This window comes from Nelumbo lutea, chromosome 2 (genome assembly GCF_056320005.1).
Source record: "Nelumbo lutea isolate HS-2025 chromosome 2, American lotus-T2T, whole genome shotgun sequence".
Taxonomy (NCBI): domain Eukaryota; kingdom Viridiplantae; phylum Streptophyta; class Magnoliopsida; order Proteales; family Nelumbonaceae; genus Nelumbo; species Nelumbo lutea.
This window is the reverse complement of record NC_142685.1, coordinates 54,720,408-54,728,591: the sequence shown is the minus strand read 5'-3', so window position 1 is coordinate 54,728,591 and position 8,184 is coordinate 54,720,408.

Here is an 8,184-nt window from a genome sequence, read left to right as displayed (position 1 = left end):
CCTTTTTTCCCACTCTGAGGTGTGCTTTGGCACATGTGAGATGTACCCATGATTTAATATTGATGTGTTGTCCTATGATTGGCAATGAAGGAAGTTGTGCGGGAGATCCGAAAAGACCTTAACGAATTGGGATATGCTTCCCACACTGAGCTCACAGCCACATCCACCCTGTATTGGGTGATGCAATGTATCTCTTCACCATCATTTCGAGTATTGGTTAATGGGAGCCTTAGTAAAACTTTTGTTCCTTCCGGCTCAAACAAGCAGACCTCTTATCTCCTTATCTACTTTTGATTGTCTCTAAGGTCCTATCCTTGGCCCTGATGAATGCTCACATTGTAGGTCTTATTTAAAGAATAAAACTTAACCTTGACTGTCCTACAGTTATTCATTTGTTTTTTGCAGATAACTCCTACGTTTTCTCAAAGGCAAACATTCTAGGAGGAGTGATAAAGGAGATTTGGAAGGAATATGGAGAAGCCTCTGGGCAAAAGGTGAAATTCACTAAATCTGAAATTTTTTTCTCTCCAAATCTTCATCCAAAAAGTGAAAAAAAAAATAAAGAGTTCTGAGCATTACAAATGTTGAGAATCCTTCAAAGTACTTAGGAATTCCTTCAATTTCTGGAAAAGAAAGTGTTTTTGGTTATCTAAGAGAAAGGATGGAGAACAAAATTAATGGATGGAAAGCTTTTTTCCTTTCCTCGGTTCGGAAGGAAGTAATGATCAAAGCGGTCCTGAATGCAATTCTATCCCATGTCATGTCATGTTTCTTGCTCCCAAAATCCATTTGTAATCAATTAAAGAAGAACCAAAGATACTTCATGTGGGGGAATCAGAAGAAAAAAAAAATCAACTGGATTAGTTGGTAAAAAATTTGTAAAACCAAAGCTTTGGGTGGCCTAGGATTTAAAGATTCCTATCTATTTAACCTGGCTCTCTTAGAAAAATCAGCTTGGAGGTTATGTTTAGAATAAAACAGCTTATGGGTGAAGATTGTAAAAGGCAGGCATTTGAATTAGAAAAGTTTTTGGAATGTGTCTGCTCCTAAGAAGTGTTCTTGGGGCTTTAGAAATTTGTTAGTTGGTAGAGATCTACCTAGAGAAGGTTCATGTTGGAGCATAGCAAAGGGTGAAAACAAGTTAATATGGGGTGATCCATGGATTGTGGGAGCTTTCCATTTTAAACCAATGGGCCCAAGGCCAAGGGTACAACATTGTAAATGGGTCAGTGAACTCATTGATCAACAAAACAATTTCTGGAATGAGCAATTCATTCACTCCTGTTTAGATGAAGTTACAACAATCCAAATTGGTAGGATAGACCTTCCGAGGAGAGGAGGTGATGATACGTTGATATGGACTTCGGATCGGAATGGGAAATTCCCTATAAAATCTGCATATCAACTAGTTGTTAGATTAAGAATTGATCAATGTGCAGAAGCAAATTCAAATATGTTGACACTAAAGCTGTGGAAGAAGACATGGGCCTTAAATGTTCCTAAAAAAGTTAAGAATTTCATTTGGAAATGCTACCACAATAATATAGCACTAAGGGCCTCTCAAGTAGAAATATAAACTCTGACCCAACTTGCCCAGTTTGTGAAAAGGATGAAGAGAGCATCCTACACACTTTATTTGCATGTGATCATGCAAGAGCTACATGGTTTGGAAGCAATCTTAGTTTGGCTTGTGTTAATTTGCATATTTTTAGAACCTTTGCAGATTGGTGGTCATGGTGGTTGCAGCAAGAAGGGAAAAATGGTTTATCTGATCAATTTTGAATTTTCTGCTATCTTACTATGGTTTATTTGGTATGCGAGAAACGGATTAGTGTTTGAAGAGATCCGGCCTGATCCATATATTTGCAAAGTGTGGTAGTTGTAAATTTGTCTCTGTAGAGTTTGATTAACTTTATGCTATTTTGGATTGTTGTTTATCGGCAGTCCTTGGGTTTATCCTCTATTAGAATAGAAAGTGATTCAACAAACCTGGTAAAAGTGCTAAGCAGTCGTTCTTTTGATTGCCCCTCTGTTGTTTGGCCTCTTCTGCAAGATATTTATATTTTTAAAGATCTAAATCCCAGGTTTAGCTCTGTTCATAGAGAGCTGAGCTGTGCAGCCCATGAGCTGGCAAAAAAAAAGTAAAGCAGGTGTCCAATATGAATGGACAAGTATTCCAGACTGGCTAGCCCCATTTATGGATATCTCAGGTGCTGGAGCTTCATTCATAGTCTGGAAGCCCCCCTAGTTTTGGTTAGCGTTTCTTTAGGTTGTTTTTTAGCAACGTTTTTAAAACTGAACTGGAAAACCATTCGAACCAAACAGATGATCCGTTTTGAAAAAAAATAAAAAATAAAAAATGATCAAAACTGTTGGGCGGTTCGAATGCTTCAAATAGTTCGACTGCCTGAGTCAGCGATTTACTGACCAAATCAACGGTTATTGGCAAAATAACGGTTCTAAGGTAAAACAGAACCGATCACCCGATCAATTTCTGATTTTTCCGATCGGATTTTGAAAACCATATTTTTTAATGTTTTTTTAGGTTGTTCTTTTGTTGGCTTGCTTGTTTGTCTTGTTTTCTGTTATTTGATTACCCAAATAAAAAAGTTCAGGAGTTATTTATTGCAAACGATAATTCAGGGAGATAAGTGCCCCTACCCAAAGGGTGGCAATCTGTAATTTCTCTAAAAAAAAGACCACTTTTCAAACTTAGAATTAGCCAATTAAGATCAGCATCAGTATTATATATATACACAAAGTTATGGTTATTCTAGAAATGATATGCTCATGTTAGACCGAAGAACTAGTCTTTGAATTCAGAATTGCTGGACAATATTACAAGACATATTTGACATTACATCAATATTATAGGCAGAAATGAATAGACATATGAGCCTCAAATAGATAAGCCTCACCGCTCACCCAAGTTGGGTTAGGTTTGCCCCAAGGCCTCGACCCTAAATATAATCCAAAGTTGCATCAGGATCACTTTTTTTAACACTAACCCCAACCCAACCTTCGATACAAAATTACTTTATCAGGTGAGATTGGCACTAACCAAAGCCCAAAGCTTTCCCAAAGTGATAGAAATTACAAAATTTTAAGTATTAGTGAAAAAACTTTTCATAGAAAAGCTTATAGTTTTCATAAACTGCATGAGTTTTTCTTATTGAAACTTGTGTAATCAGCCCCACCCCACCCTATCTATATTATCTAGAGGAAAGAAGGTGGGTGAGTGGTCCTTTCACCTCATTGCTCACATGAACCTCCTTTTCCTCTCCTTTCTCATACATGTGATTGAATTATTTATAATTAAAACTTAAAACCACAAAGAAAATCTTATCAAGTCTTCTCTATCAAATAAAATCCATCTTTTTTATCTATATATCCCTCTTAACTCTCCCTCCCCCGATTGTTAATGTAATAATGCTTGTAACCTCTCACTTTCCTGATTAAATCCCTCATTCTCTCTTAAATCTTTTTTTTTTTTTTAATTCTATTGACTCTCCGTAATAAGTAGAGATATAAATTATTAAATTTGACGGGTTAGGTCAACCCAAAACCACATAAGCTAAGCCTAACACAATTTTAGATGAGCTTGAATGGATTTGATAAGATTGCTTGGGTAGATTATTCAAGTTTAGTAGTTTTCTCATACCACTTTAGTTATAAAACTAAAGTGATGTTTTTTCTTTATTTTTAATTTTATTTTAATAAAAAACTGATTATATCACTTATTTTGCTTCTTATATATCGTAACTACCCAAACACTACAAACAATTGTTGATTTTTATGGCTTTTTGTTGAATATTCTATTTTCTTTAAAACTTGTTTATTAATTGACATATACAAAAATCTCATTTTCAAAGTCTCTTACCAAATTTCTATTCAACCTCTTGCCCGCTAATTAGTATGGTATAAATGTAGGAAATTCGATCTCATCATACAATCATACATTCATAGTTCTAGCACATCAAGATTTTAGATTTCTTAAGAGCCCGATCCAATTAAAGTACCCGATAAAGGTACTTGACTTTATATATCGCGTTTTCCCTTTTGTTTACAAATTTATGAGTGAAATCAAATATTAATTTTAATTTTATTAACAAAGAGTTGTCGATTTTCATATACCCAATTTAGAATTCAGTATAGGTGTACATGGGCCTGGCCCAGGCCCATTTCCGACACGTTGAGAACATATGAGATGGAGCTTGGGGTAGCACCACCAGACACTCTTCTGGGCCTCCAACCAGGAAGATTTGTAGGCCATCTGGAGATCATAATCTTGGGTTATCAATGCATATACATATAGTCCACAAAGTACAAATTAAATATGGCAATTGGTAGGGTAGGAGCAATAACATTAGGTAGATGATGATAAGATTACTTTATCTGTCCTTCCGCGTGGTTATCCTAATTAGCTTCATTATCTAAATTAAAATAATTTGCTCTAGTTAATCCAATTATTTCATTATTACATAAGTCAGTAGACAAGCCAAATATAAGTTAGTGATTAAAGATAATATGTTTGAAGCTAACATGACTTGACTTAGCAAGGCCCCTGCTCGTATATATAGTTAATCTTTTGTAAGGTCTTTGGTGAAGATCGTGTGTCCAGAAGGTTTAAGGTTCAAGTCTGGGGGTTGGTAGAGAGGAGGAAATAAATGAACATTAGTAAACATTTCACGTACATTAGATATTGTTTTATAATAATGACTTGGTTTTTTTTCCATGTATATAGATAATAGATTTGGTGGGAATTCGCCAATTCGGCAACAGTTGTCTGTTGAGACCATTGGAGTTGATTGTTGGAAGGTGGGGCTATATATTATGCCTATTTATATATAGGTCAAAACAAGAGAATAAGTTGGTCAATTTCAATTTTCAATTTGGTACTTCTGTTATCTTCATTGGTCTCACTTGGTGGATTTTTGTCCTATGAAATATAAATATTTAATTATATAAAAGGGTCCATTAGCTGATATGATCTGATTTTGTGGGTCACGGGCACCCATGAGTCTTGAGTCTGGACGAGACTTGTTATCAAGGCTCCAATTTTCCAATCAACCTATATATATATATATATAATTAAAACTTGCAAAATATATATCCACGAATATAATGTAACTCGATCAAGGGGATACGAAATATTCAAAGAATGTAGTTAAAAAGGGATGCTAAGTGTACAAGTAAAAATAAACAAGAGGAAGAATTTGAAGCTAAGTTTTGTATTTGATTTGCTAATGGGATGGAGGGCATCAAAAGTAATTAATGGACCGACTAGGCTTTTCTATCAATTTCTTCCCAGTGGTGGTGGTGGTTGGTGTAATTAATTAGCTATATATGATCTGCTTGCAAGAAATTGATACGTGTAACTAACCCTGTAATGTATGAACATACTTGTATGCTACGCTAAACATTTGCTTGTGGTACCTGGCGTGGCATGTAAGGACAATTTCAGGAAAACGAGTACTTCTGTTGGAACTCTGGCTCTTTGCCTGGTCGGTCTGTTCTGTTCCTTAATCCAAGTTCCGGTCGACGTCCAACCCAATATGATGATGAGTGTGGGTAAAGTGGTGAGAGAGAAAAAAAGAGTTGACGTAGTAGTAGTTATGAGGATCTCTCTCTCGACGATGGACCAGACGGGATCGTTAGTGTTATGGATTTGTACGAGATCTGTTTATAGAACACCCACGTCTTTTTCTTCACTTTACCATAGCGTTGGCAGAATGGCAGTTGGCACAGCCACATATCAAATGGTTACGTTGTTATCCTTTCTTTGCACACTCATTCATTTCTTCACGTATGAGCTTTCTAAGTTGCCCTAGCTAGCTATATCACTCAATAATTCACATTCCTTCCGTATCTCTAGCTACTTCCATGAAAGCCGACACTAATCCCTTATATCCATTTCCTGTATATGTAACAGTAGCGCTAGAAATTAATTAAGAGACTGTTTGGATTACGACCATCAACCTGTTGGATTAATTTGGACCAGATATGGTTAATTGGGTCCAGCCGTCCAGGTTCCATCTCATCCCATCAAACAAAGAACACCATTTTAAGGACCCAATTATATCCAAGCGCAAATTAAAATATGATGAGGCTAATATTTTTTCGCCGGGCGCCAACTAAGGATCCAAACAAGTTCACACAGGTAGGTCCACACTAAAATCTTTGGTTCGGGAATAATAAATACTAGTAATTAAGATTAGCACTATCCTACTTAATAGCCAGCACTTTTACTTAGGATCACTATGGAAACCCATCAAAACTGTGGAATTGGAGGGTTAAAATATGCAGCTTTTCAAATTCTGCGAATGAAAGAAGGAATCCAAGCCGCAGAAATGTATACTACTGTGGAATTGATCCCAAGTAAGCACTTTCAGCTCTGTTTCCACCTTGATCCAAAGCAGCCTAAATAAATAGTACTGGGAATTGGGAAATGACTAATGAGGTTGTCCCTGTCGTGTGCTTACCAAGTCAATATATATTAATATCGTAACCTGCTGAGAGGAGAGGGCGGAATGTGAAGTCATTATCAACTCATCTATATACCCAGTATAACCCAAATGCGCATGTTATTGTTAGGCCTCCCACCGGGGAACCGGTGCAACTCAGAATTGACTTACCTTAAAAAAGTCAGACCAGCAAAGCAAGTCCACGCGGATAACATAAAATACTCTCATTTTCCTTCGAACCAAAGCGCCTCAGCCACGTGACCGAGCTTTGTAAGTTGGGTAAGGTGGGGGGGGTGGGGGGGGGCGTCCACTCCCACCTTATCCTCAGTTGAATAAAGAAACGCGTGTTTCTGAAAAGAGTATAAGCCAGCTAATCGCCACCGTCCAACTGTCACGGATACGTGGCAACATACTAGTGGGCATTTAGCACCGCCCAACAAGCCTGATTTGCCCAAAGTTCAACTTTAACCGGACAGGAGTAGTAGATATAGAGTATGGACAGTTGGTGGGAGGTGGGGACACGTTTCGACCATGCCACGTGCCAGCATGGAGAGACTAGCTGAGGGAGCAAGTCACATGCCTTGATGAGTTGGGGTAAAAGGAGAAAGGACAGGCTACAGTCTACAGAGGCGGATTTGTCACCGAGTTGGACGGCACCAACCCGAAGTGCGGCCTTTTCAGGATTAGGTTCGGAATCACACGTGGCGCAGATTGAGGCGGTGGTCATGGACTAGTTAAGGCGGTAAACGCGGCGATCGAGTCCAACGGGCGAAAGCCATCTTATCTAAGTATCTACGAAGTGTGAAGTATGAACGAGAAAAGACGTGGGAACCGGGAAAAAAAGGTGAGCGATGAGTTGAGGGTTCATAGGCCTATCCAAACCAAATCCCAGTCGGACTACCCCGAACCAGAATATTTAATTGATGGATGAAAATGTCCCTGCTTCATTGCCAAATTACCGATTCTGCTGCAGAACTTGATAACCATAAATGTCGAAGCTTTTCGGTATCCAACAGGGAAAAGAAGAAGGCTAGAAGATAATATCAACGGAAAAGTACCGACAACCCCATCATGTTTGTTTGTTTCTCTCGTTGGTAATCACCATGACCGTACCGTGTTTCTAAAATAGATTCTTGGGACCCTCTATGTATGGATCATGGCCTGCAAAAATAGTCCAAATTAAATAAATAGAAGAGGTGAATGCATGGATCTAATCCAATCCAGTATATTATTTATATTTTAGGGGTAGAACTTATGAACTGTTCAAATTGAGGTATTTCAAATCCAGTATACATTCAAATAATACTGCCAACTAAACAAGGTTGAGGTAGAAGGATAAAACCATGCATCGAGATCTGTAATTAGGAAAAATTAATGTCAAAGGCTTGAGGAATTGTTCCCCGAATAAGTATTTCAACGCTCAAGTTAGTAAGATTGAGAGAGATGTGGTCAGGTCAAACAAATTGAAATAGCATTGGTCCGGGTCGAAGAGATAGTGCAAAGGGGTATTCAAAGAGTGACATTCCAAAAATCCCTTACTTCGAGCAAAGAATACCCATTTATAGTTGAGCATTCGTGTCCTAGATGGATAGGGCTTCCGAGGTTGTTGAGATGAGGGTGTCCGTCAAGGTCTTCGGGAGGTTTCCTCTTCGCCAGCAGAGTTCGTTTCATTGTCCGTATATGACACTCCTTCTTAGTCGTGCTCTTCCATTATGCATGG